The sequence below is a fragment of the Coloeus monedula genome, assembly GCF_965178545.1.
Source record: "Coloeus monedula genome assembly, chromosome: 1".
NCBI lineage: Eukaryota > Metazoa > Chordata > Aves > Passeriformes > Corvidae > Coloeus > Coloeus monedula.
In genome coordinates this window covers 53698935-53710780 of record NC_138781.1, presented here as the reverse complement: position 1 = coordinate 53710780, position 11846 = coordinate 53698935, and positions in this window count along the sequence as shown.

Here is an 11846-nt window from a genome sequence, read left to right as displayed (position 1 = left end):
CGCACTTATTCCCAGTTCAGTTGTGAAGCTGCTACTACTTAGACTCCATTTCACGAGCTGAGAAACCCCTTCTTTCTATAGGGAAAAAGGCCTTTATTTTTTTTTTCCCTCCTTTCCTTTCCTTTCCTTTCCTTTCCTTTCCTTTCCTTTCCTTTCCTTTCCTTTCCTTTCCTTTCCTTTCCTTTCCTTTCCTTTCCTTTCCTTTCCTTTCCTTTCCTTTCCTTTCCTTTCCTTTCCTTTCCTTTCCTTTCCTTTCCTTTCCTTTCCTTTCCTTTCCTTTCCTTTCCTTTCCTTTCCTTTCCTTTCCTTTCCTTTCCTTTCCTTTCCTTTCCTTTCCTTTCCTTTCCTTTCCTTTCCTTTCCTTTCCTTTTCTTTCCTTTCCTTTCCTTTCCTTTCCTTTCCTTTCCTTTTTTTTGCAGAACATCAAGATGCCCAAACATGTCTGGGCTTGTACAACAGACCCAGAGTGATTTTCATAGTCCTGAATAAAATATATTAACCAGCAATGTTTTCCTGATAAATGATTTAGAATTGTGGGTTTCCTACAAAATCTCAATCACTGTGAATTCTTTTTTATTTAGTGTACAACTGAGACCAGTGTACCACTCTGTTAGACACAATACTCATAAAGCCATTTTCCCTATTTCAATGCCCATCTTACTTTGCCTTACTTTTCAAAAAGCTGAAGATTTCACAATGTTTCTCATAACTAAAAAAAAAAATTTTTCCACCAAGGCAACCGTGATGGCAATCAATGGGCTGCCAAGAAGAATAAAATAAATATTTATTTTTCTGAAACAGTGTTACCCTTGCCCACCATACTGACCTGTGAGACAGCGACTGCTTTGAAAGCATCATCTCCCTCATGCTATATAAAGATGCAGTATAGACAAGCTTTTCAAACAATGTCAGGCTGGACATAGTCCACTTTTCATCATATTTCAAATAGATTGCCTTTCAAATGCAGGTAGAGTAAATCACCAAATTGACCTCCACTTTCCTACATCATTTGCTAAGGTCTTTCTTATCATACAGAAATGTTACATCTGTTACTGAAGATTCAAACATGCAACCGTATACGGACTCACATTTGTGCACAGACAGTAACACAGTATTTCTAGTCTAATCCTAGGAAGATTCCAGATACATTTGTGGCTAGGCCAGAGTCCAAATCTGATGGGGGTGGGGGGGAAGTGCTTAGAAAGTTTTAGACAAAAATCTTGTTAATTTTAGTGCAAGGTAAATATCTAAATACCCAAGCTGGCTTTGGGAATGTCAGTCTTAATCTCTTAGTGAATAAGTTTGTAGATTTCCTTTCTCTTCTCACTGAAAAAGGCTAAAATTTCCTTTATAGTGCTCAAAACTTCTCCTTGTTATAACTGTTACTGCATACAATCCATGAGAACCTGGTTCTCCTGACATAAATAGGTTGCTCTCATTTCGCTTTCCCATGTGAGTGACATATAGAAGAACATTTTTAATTCTCTTAAATGTTGACGTTGGGAAGGGATTCTTTAAAAACAAGTAAGCTTGCTTTTCATCATCCTAGAGCACATTCAGAGCAATTCTGCTGATCTCACTTAACTTATCTCGGGTGTAAATCTGGTTTCAATGAGGCAGACTTGAACTAAAACAAATAGGTATTTTTGACCAGTCATTGTCAAATTAATGTCTTTCACGAGCAAACTCAGAAGGCCAGACTTGCAACCAATTTCGATGTCATTGCATCTGCTTACATTAGAGGTACGTTCAAATCAGAATCTTCTCAAGCGGTGTATTAGCCAGACAGTAGATCAATAAACAACACAGAGAAACAAGTATCTTGTTTAGAAGTGTGCAAGTGTTTCTACAGAGGAAGGAGTATGACCGTTAGGATGTTTTTTAAACTGTAAACACATCATTACCCAGATGTTTAATTACCCTCTTAGACTGCACAATAATAAATACAAATAAACACTTTAAAAAATCTGGGTAGCATTCTTTAGAACAACTTATCAAACTATTATTTTTTCAAGTCCAGGAAATTATATTTGCATTCCTGCTTCTTCACTACCACACACCTAATATTTTTGCTCTAATGAACCTCAAAGCTGAGTATCCTCAAATCCCACAGGAGTCAGGAAGCACCTTGGATTGTTGAAGCCACTCTTTCTACATCTTTAAAAGATGCCTTTCAAAATGAATTTTGCTTATCTGTGAATATTTTAATAGACAGAATGTAATTCTGCCAAAAATATTCACACAGGAAACTGAGTAGGAATCTATTCAGTGTTTATAGGGAACCCACTTCTATTAAGCAACTGATCTTTGTCAGTCCCGTGAGTGCTCACCATAAACAAGTTCTCTGTATCTGTCCACATTGCCTGTCTCTTCCTTCCTCCTGCAATCTGCAGCACAACTGATACACCTGGAGCTTCTAAATCCATTTGTTTTCCATCCTCTGGTTACTTACTGCCCTGGCAGGCTTTGCCCCATCACTCACATTGGGAAAAACTCTTAAACTTGTGGGAAATAACACGGCTGTTGGGGCCAGACAAGGAAATTCAGCTCCAAGTCCAGAGTTAGGGAAGTGACTGGCAATGAAAGAGATTCATTACACAGTGATGGAAAGTGTTAGGGGTGGAAGGAAGAGAAAAGGCATAAGAGTGGAAGAGAGTCAGATATCTGTCTGGAAAACTCAGGAAATATTAAAGAAAAAAAATAGAGGCTAGAAATACATCAGCCCACAACTGGCACTTTCTTGAGTTGGTTACATCAGCAAGAGCTGAATTCAAGATGAAGGAACTGGTTAATACTGGGGGGAAAAAAGATGACTTCCATATATTTAAAAAAAAAAAAAAAAAGGTAAAAAAGCAGGCAAATGGAGTGGAAAAGGAATAGGTATTCTTTTGCTTTGACTCATTTCTTTTGGCTTTGGGGTTTTTTTCAGTAAGACCTGGCAGAGATTTGCTCTGCCAGAGGCACATCACTGTGCTACTCCTCTGTGGACGCACTGGTCCCATTTCCAGCTACAAACTGACTTGAGGGCACTGCTAAGCCAATGGGAAGTGCTTTGCTGGGGGTATGGTCAGGGCTGCAGACGGTGATGACCCAGGCAATCAGAATGCAGGGAAGCAGCATGTATTTTCTACAAGCAGGAACCACTTTTCTGAGTGTTCTGCCACAAAACGACTTTGTGAAGCATGAAGAGGCTGCCATGGCATCTAGCTGCTACAAACACTTCGAAAGAGCCTATTTGTTTAGACACATAAAACTTCATTTTCCCAACCTCTCAGGTTCTAGGTACAGCTTTTTGGGAGGAAAACATACTGACTTCTAAATTTAACTCTCTCATTTCATATTTTTCTTCCTTTGGCTGTTTTGTGTTCCTTTTCTTCCCCCCCCCCCCCCCCCCCCCCCCACCCCTTACATGTTTGGAGATTGTCCAAAGAAATTAATTAAACTTGAAGGACATGATATTTGTTTCTTGTTTCAACCTCTTTCCCAGATTCCTTCTGCTGGGCGTTGCCCCTAATTAACAGCATTTTTGTTTGAAATCACATACTTAATGATCCCTATGTTCTCACTGTTTTGTTTGGTTTGGGTTTTTCCTATTTCCTTCTTCTGTTTTTTTTTTCCTTTTTTTGTTGTGTTTTGTTGTTAAAAATGTAAGTTTATTTATTTGCAAAGACTATACTGTTTATCCAAGTGAATTGTATCTTTAAGTGGAAAAATAAAAGCAAGGCAAATTTCGTATCTTCTTTACTGTCTCAGCTTAATAGCTCTGTGGTTTCAATTTTTTTTCTTTCATTTTGTGTGTGTTTCTAATTCCAGCTGTGCAACACACATCAAACCAGACTGTGGTTACACTTCTTGGTGAACTATGCTACTTAACATTTCATTTAAAAAACAATTAGACTTTCTTCCCCCCAAGAAAACAAAATGAAACTACAATAATATTCTTTCAGTTACATCCACAGATACAGGATAATTGATTTCCTCTGTACATTAAAAAAGCTTTTTTCTGTTTTGTTGGCAACACCAAATCTTTTTAATTTAATTAATGTTTCAAAAGGTAAACTGATTCAATTAGGATAACTTTTCAATGGAAATAGTGAGATGCAGAATAAAGCATTTTCTAAGTTAGTTGAAGGATCTTGTGTGACTTCCCCATGAGAGGAAAGCAGCCAACTTGAAATCAACTGAGTTTCATCAACAAAAGGAGAATGGGGCCTAGTGGAATCACTCTGGAGAATTCAGCTGCTTGCAGAAAACCCCATTTTATTTCCCACACTAATGTTAAAAAAGTGGGGAGCTTGTAAAGACACTTTCCCCATCCTCCTCACCTGCCCCCCACCAATAGCCAGCCTCATTAAGCCAAAACGAGCAAACAAAACACTTTCACCAAAAAAAAATCTGATTAACTCTTTAGAGTTGCAAAATGAAGATAAAATCTTGCAAGAGATAATGGATGTGAGAGGAGTATAAAATGTTTATGTCTGCAATATGTCTTGAACAGAAAATAATGTTACACCCTCCTCCTAGGATGTTTTGTTCCTCAGCACCTCCTTTGTGATAGGTGGACAATTACACTGATGATGTGCTGGAAACCATTAGAGACAGGTAGCATGCATGGAAGGTGACCTACTCGGGCCAGCAACAGGGCAGTGGAGCTAACACTCACATCCATCTTCTCCCCCTTGCTCTGCCAGTGCACCAGGAAAAGGACTGCTCTTTTTCCGTCTGTGCGAGGATGGACTTCACAAAAGGACAAGCATAAGGAGAAACAGCCAGCTCAGGCAGTGCAGTCTGAGGACTCAGGTCTGAAAAAGTCCATGACTAACACTTCTAAAGCCCCTGCCCACTTTAATAGTTCACAAGAGCAGCAATACTGTTTTATGAGACCCAAAACTCATCCTCCTCCCTTTACCACTAGGAGTGAGATAATGTTACCCTGAAACCAGCAAGAAACAGTAATTCTACTTGCCATAGTCAAAACCAGACACTTTTTAAGTACAGGTTTGTGCAGTTCGTACCGGAGCCCCAAAACGCAGGAAAATCTGGTCTTCATTAAGACTTTGGGTCATATGCCATTCATCTGTGTGCATGGCACCCTACTGACAGTGGCTTGTGGGACTGACACACAGAAGAAAACCAACGGGTAGCCCGTTTCAGGCTGTATTTCTCCAGTGGACATATTGCAACCTCAAGCTGTAAATGGCTTAAAATGCAGGTACTACCTCTCACTGTTTATGCCCAAACCACCCACTGATGCTACTGAGGAGGGGCCTGTAGGAAATGGAGGTATGGTGTCCTATCTCATGAATGGAGGTTATGGCATGTCCTCCAAAAAATAATTTTCTTAATCATCAGGAATAACATCTGCTTTTGGTGAGAACAGCTCAAGTCAGCTAAAAGATTATGGGAAATGGCCTCCTGCTTTCACCCCTGAAGTTACTAGGTAATCATTTGTCTCTCTTATAAAACAGGAATCGTATTCCTTTTAAATTTAGATAAGGGAAATGGAACACATCAGCAAAATGTGCTAAATATCTTCCAGCAGACCACGGAAGTCAGACAGATGCCAGCTCTGAAGGAGGCTCTCTTAGGTAGACAGGAAAACAACTGAAAACAGTTTTTCACACACTACTTCTTCCCTCCCCAAATTGTGCAATAGAGAATTACAAAGTCTTTGAGAACATGAGCTAGCAGAGTATGCATGACACTCAGACATGTAGCAAAACCTAAAGGACTGGGTTCTGCGGGGTGGTCAGCCAAAGGAACTTCGTATTGATGATGCAGTATTTGTAACTTGATAATCTGCTTGAGAAATGTGATGAAGAAGTTTCTAGAACTATTTTGATCTGCATCAGAGCCTCCATGTGTAGTTGCAGCTGAACAGTTAAAATAAATCCATGTTAGGAAAACACCAATTTCTTCGCTAGTTGAGCCTGATGGGCAGCACAAAGCCCATCTCTCCTCTCAAGACCAGCACTTTGGCTAACAGGCCAGACAGCATTGTCAACAATACAAATTACTGACTAATTCCTTTCACACACCTTGCTAAGGAGATAAGATAAGCCCAGACACAGTAGGGGTGTTTACACTGGTGTGACACCTTGGTATCTCTGCTACCATGTCCTACTCTCTATTCATCTGCCAAGGAGAAGTCATTGGGGGACATGAGGGGAGGATGACCATTCTTCACACACAGTAATACTGCTCAGAGTATGAACAGTGACGGGTGGTTTAGTCTTTTCTGCTTGTGAGACTGGGCCATGGAAGTGAAAGAATATGCGTGGGATGGGGAGAGGAACAAAGTAAAACAAAAAACTTTCCTCCCTGAGTCAGGAAAATGGGGACTTTTCCTGCTCCCCTCCCTGTCTAGACACATTATCATGATCCAAATGGAAAGCAATTAATTCATATTTGGGACAGGGAGTGGGATTCACTCCTCCTGTGTTGAGGGAAGCCCACTCCAACAAACCCCTTTGCTATCTCAGTCTTGTAAACTCCTGATCAGACTCAAGGATATCAACCACAAGAGTAGTTTACAACTTGGTATTGTAAAAAAAATTTACTCCATCAGCACATTAACAAACCAGGCAAGTACACAGTCACCCTGTTTCCCATCTCAGCCCCTCTCCTAAATTCCCACTGGGAACAGATGCCCAGAGCTCCCAGTTCCGCCATCACCATTCTTGTATCACTTACAGCTTTTAGGTGACATTCGTGGAATGAGGATAGCTACAGTTCTGGCAAGAAGATTGTATTTTCAATATGCCTCATGATGTTCCACACAAAGCTGTACCAGCATGTTTTCAGAAGGTAGAAAAAAGATGCAAACACAATAGAAATAATAATCAAGCAAGCTTAAGCAGTGGGGGAAGGAAATGAGCTAATTTCCAAATACTCAGTGCCCAGTTATGGAGACCAAGGGCAGGTAAACAGGAAAAGAGAGGAAGAAGGAGGTCATTACACCTTTGGCTAGACAAGCTTCTTGGGGCAGTTGTTTGAAGCAGCTGCTGCACTTATATTTAAGAGGTGAAGAAAGACGTAGGCTGAAGGACTGTCTGAGAAAGGCTGGATGTTGAACGGGTTGTGGAGTCCACACAGCCTGCCATACAAGTCAGTTGAAACATTGTGTTTGTTAGATGCTTATTAAGGGTCTTGCTAAATGCATTTTTGTTCAATTTTTTTAAATTTTGTATTACTGTAAATCTACGTTTTTAATTCTTACTTTGAGTTACAAGTAAAAATACATCTTGGCTAGGGATAAAGTTGATTCTTATCAATTTAAATCATTATATACACACAGTGAGAAATGAAAACTCCCCAATCTCAGCTCCCTCACACTTCATTCCGTTTATTTTCCTTTGAATAGTGAGGGCTAAAACCTGAAAGAATACAAACTCAGATCTGTTGAATGGGCCAGACTCACTCTGGTTCTGTGGTGATTTGCAAAAGTGGAAGCCCATGGGCTGAGAATTCACCAGAACAATGTGCTCCCATCTCAAGGTACAAAGATAGGTTTTTCTCCATACCAAGGGTACCAGGAATGGTCAGGGGCATATTCCATAAAGAGATTTGGGGTTTTGGTGCCCAGCCCATTGCCTATGCAATACACAAATCAGGCAGCCTGCTGCAAGGGGCTTCATGTGTCATGATCCAGTTGTCATGCTTCCCTGCAAAACACATCCTAGGTGTAAAAGAGGAGGATGCTTAGGACACCACAACAGCCATGCAGATTAGCACAGGCCCAGCACCATTTAGACATCTGAAAAGCCCCTAAGTCTCTAAATGGATCCTCTCTTAATCCTTAAAAAGGTAGAGAGGTAGGGCCAGGGAAACTGATGAATTTGTCGATTAAGTGATTTCAATCAGTAGGAATTTTGGGGGATCCTGGATGCTGAGGATCTGTCGCTATAGGGCACCAACAATAATATGGGCTGTCTTCCCTCACAGCTCAAGAGAGACACTGACACAACAAAGTGTAATTTTAATTTCCCTGCTCATGTTTCAGGGAATCTTTGAATTTGTATTTAATTCTCTTTTTTCCTTTGCTGCTTGTATTATTCTCTCCTTATCCCAATAATCCAAAAGTGTTATTTTCTCTCTAATTTGTTCCCACAGATGGCAGGGTAGGGAAATAGAAAACAGAAGTCAGAGACCTTGGGAGTACAATGAAAATGAAATCATGTGCCTCCAGATTAAAAAGAGGAAACGTATTAAACCTTTAAAAATACAGATTAATCAATTATGTATGCAAAAGAGGACACAAGAATTACAGTCATGAAATGCGGAAGGAAATTCAGAAGTACAGTATATGCCTTTGGGATCCTCCTGACTCAAATCCAGCAAAGGGATGTATTTTCCCTCCATGCATGCCTATAAATCCCATGAATGTCAAAGGGACACTGTTCATTTAGAATAGGCCCAAAATTTAGGTTTAGAGAAAAGAAAAAGGAAAGAGGTTTCATGAAACACTATCATTACAGCAACAACTTTAAAAATTTTAAGCACATTTCAATGGCCACTAAGAGGAGGAGGAAAAATCGAGGATGAACAACTTCTGTCACATTGTTACAATTCCCACACCAGAGACCATCCTCTACTGATGCAGCTACACTGGCTTTCATTGCATATTATACTACTGGAAGAGGCCTGTGGCTCTCCAAAATGGATGCACCAGGGAGCAGTCGGGGGAAGCATCCTGAAAAGGATGCCTTCTGCCCTTTAGGATAATCCAATGACCTGGCCTGCCAGCAATACTGTAGAAAAGAGAGGGATCAAAATGCCACCACCTAAATTTAGTCTTTAGTTTTCTGCTGTTGCAGTCCTTGAGAGATACTCAGGGTGTCTTCTGGATAAGAAAATAAAGAAGGAAAAAAAATTAAGTGCCCATTTATATATGTTCTTGGAGGGCCAAATTTTACCCAACCTGTCTGAGACAGCAAGCTAATTCTTAAAACCAACAAAGAAGTGACTCCTCACAGTGTTGGTGGTGTTTTCCTTCAGTTCTTCCATTATTCTGACTAGGTTTCCAGGACCACATCTTTTACAATAAGGAGTGAATTCCTCCCTGTTGTGTCAACAAATTACATAAAGGTAAAACTTACATCACTTTATATAGAAATATCCTGTTGATTCAAGTCTAAGTATTTACTGTCTCAACCAATCAGCAATACATTAAGAACATTTTAATTACTGCCAAACCAAAACCAACAGAATATTTCCCTACACCCTATTTCCAAAATTCTCAGAACTTGCCCTGAACTTACAGTAAAACTAGCTGAGTTGCTTTCTAGGGTCTCTTGCAGGAGAGCCTTTATAGATCTTCACCACACTGATGGTTCAAAAGCTTCTAGTTTTAAATATAGATATATTTGTGGCCAGTGGTTTTCCTTTGTGTTTGTATCAACATTGACCTGAATAACGCTGAAACACTGCTTTCCCTACTCGCTCTTTATCCTTCTTACCACTGTAGAATTATATACTTCTCCCAGACTTTGTTTTGCCAAGTCTTCCTGCTTTCATCTGATCCATCAAAGTTGCAGCTCCTGGATCATCCTACCAGTTCTTGTATCTGCTTTAGATTCAGTCATTTAATATGGAAGGACACACACAGTCATTCTAGCTGGCTCTTACTCATACCTAACACAACACTATTCTAACTTACCTATCTCTGCTGGAAATACCTCACCAGTGCAATTGGGATGGCATGTTACTGTTTGTGGCCATATATCCATCAGTGTTTTTCCACAGCTGTTGGCAAAACAAAAGCTCCTGGCCTAGGGCAGAAATGCTAGGTATTAGATCCTAAATGAACATTTTTTGCTGTTAACTGCTGTTAGCTGTCATCACATTGCTACTAACTCACTTCTTAGAATCGTTCATACAACACCTTTTGTAGAGTATTCTAATGATCTACAAATATCAGCAATGCCTTCCAATTTGCAAGGTCTAGGAAATTTTGTTAATATAAATCTAATTGTGGCATTCATTAAGAAAAGTATTAAATAATGTCCCACACTGGCTACTGCTGACTTCAGCTAGCCGCAGCTTAGAAAACACTGAAAGTTTTTGCATAGTTAGGGTAAAACAATGATATTTCTGTTGAAGAGAGAACCATTTGTCACAGTCAATAGTAAAAGGTGAAGATTAACAGACAAAGGAGATGGTTATACTGATGTCCAAAGAGATTTTAATTCTGGATTTCCTTCTGTCCCGAAGGAATCTTTAGGTCTCTGAAAGACACATATGTTTTCTTACCAACACATCTTTCCATAGTGTCAGAATTGCCCATACTAAATAGCTCACATTTTATTCCTTCAGAAAGCAGCTTAACACTGTTGACATTATGACAGCTTTTCTGTAAAGCCAAAAACTTGCACATATAATGCAATGCGTAGTTACGACTATGCTATTCAGGTGTTATTGTAGGTGTCATGGACCAGGACCTATGTAGAATCTGCATCACTTTGCAACAGATGGGCACTTCCTCTTTTCCTGTAGGTTACATTACAGCTTGCAGCAAACTACAAGATGCAAATATGCTGTTTTGTCTTTGCCCATCCACTGGGCATCCACAAGTTTTCATGGTTAGCACCAACTTCTATAAATATAAGGTTAACTCATGCTTAAGAGATTTCTTTGAGATCTCTGGGAACAGCAAGATAGCACAATCTAGTACATTTTCACCCAGTAAATTTTGTTTCCATTTAATTTATGTATGATTTATTTTTCCTCTATCATTATACGTAGGTATATCATTCCTACCATTCTTCCCTCAAAAAAGTGTATCAGCCAATGGAATTTTGACTTCAGAAGGATCCTTTTTTTTTCCACCTTGATTTTTTCCAATACTTCATTTCTTCTTTTTTTTATTTAGCTTCTTTTCTGAATCCACTTACAAACTGCAATCCTCTTTGGAGAAATACAATTACTTAATTATATCAAATATACAGAAAAAAAAACCAACCTGAAAAGAAACAGATAAGCAAACAGTATCCCAGTGTGTATGTCTGAGGAAAGTACTCTGTCTTCACGTTTCCCAAAGAACCAAATGCTGCGACTTCTGTGAAAGAAAGCAAAGTACACTAAGAAAACTGTTGACTGCAACTTTGGAAGTTTTGTCACTGTACATGGAAAAAAAAAAAAAAAAGACCTTTGTTGCACAGTGGCATCAACCTGCAGTAATACATAATAATCACTTGCTATAATAAAAGCTGAGAATTTTCACAATTATACACACATGCCACGCTAAACATCACAATATACTAATCATCTACAAGCAAGAAACATTTCCTAATTCCCTTTCCAATTTGTTTCAACATTAAGGAGTATATCCCTTTGCAAATATATACACTGACTTTATGAGGCAACTTAAAAGGAGATGTTCAGCCATGGCAGAGACTATCATGAAGGAAGCAGAAGTGGGTGTTTGGGGCAAGGTCCTATTACATTAGGTGCCGACTCATTCAAAGTTGGTTGCAGATGGATAATAGGTAGTACACTGTGATTTCCATGCAGCAAATGGGGGTGCTGGGAAGAGATGCTGTATTCTCTCAGTGGTTCTCAAGCTGTTTCTGCCTCCGTGATGTTGCCCTTCCAGTGACCTGCTTTCTTCAGAATTTGTTTCAAAAATAAAATATGCTTTTCAGGCTACTTTGAAATTACTTCACTTGACTTGAGGATCAGCTTACCTTAAATATAAATAAAATTAATATAAATTTGTACAGTGATAATTGTCTGTTCATCTCAAGTTTCTAAACTAGAAGTTACTGTGATCACTCCACCTTTTTGTCCTGTATGCACTTAACTTGTAAGCAGCCACACAGTATTATGATTTTATATAGTGTAGCATA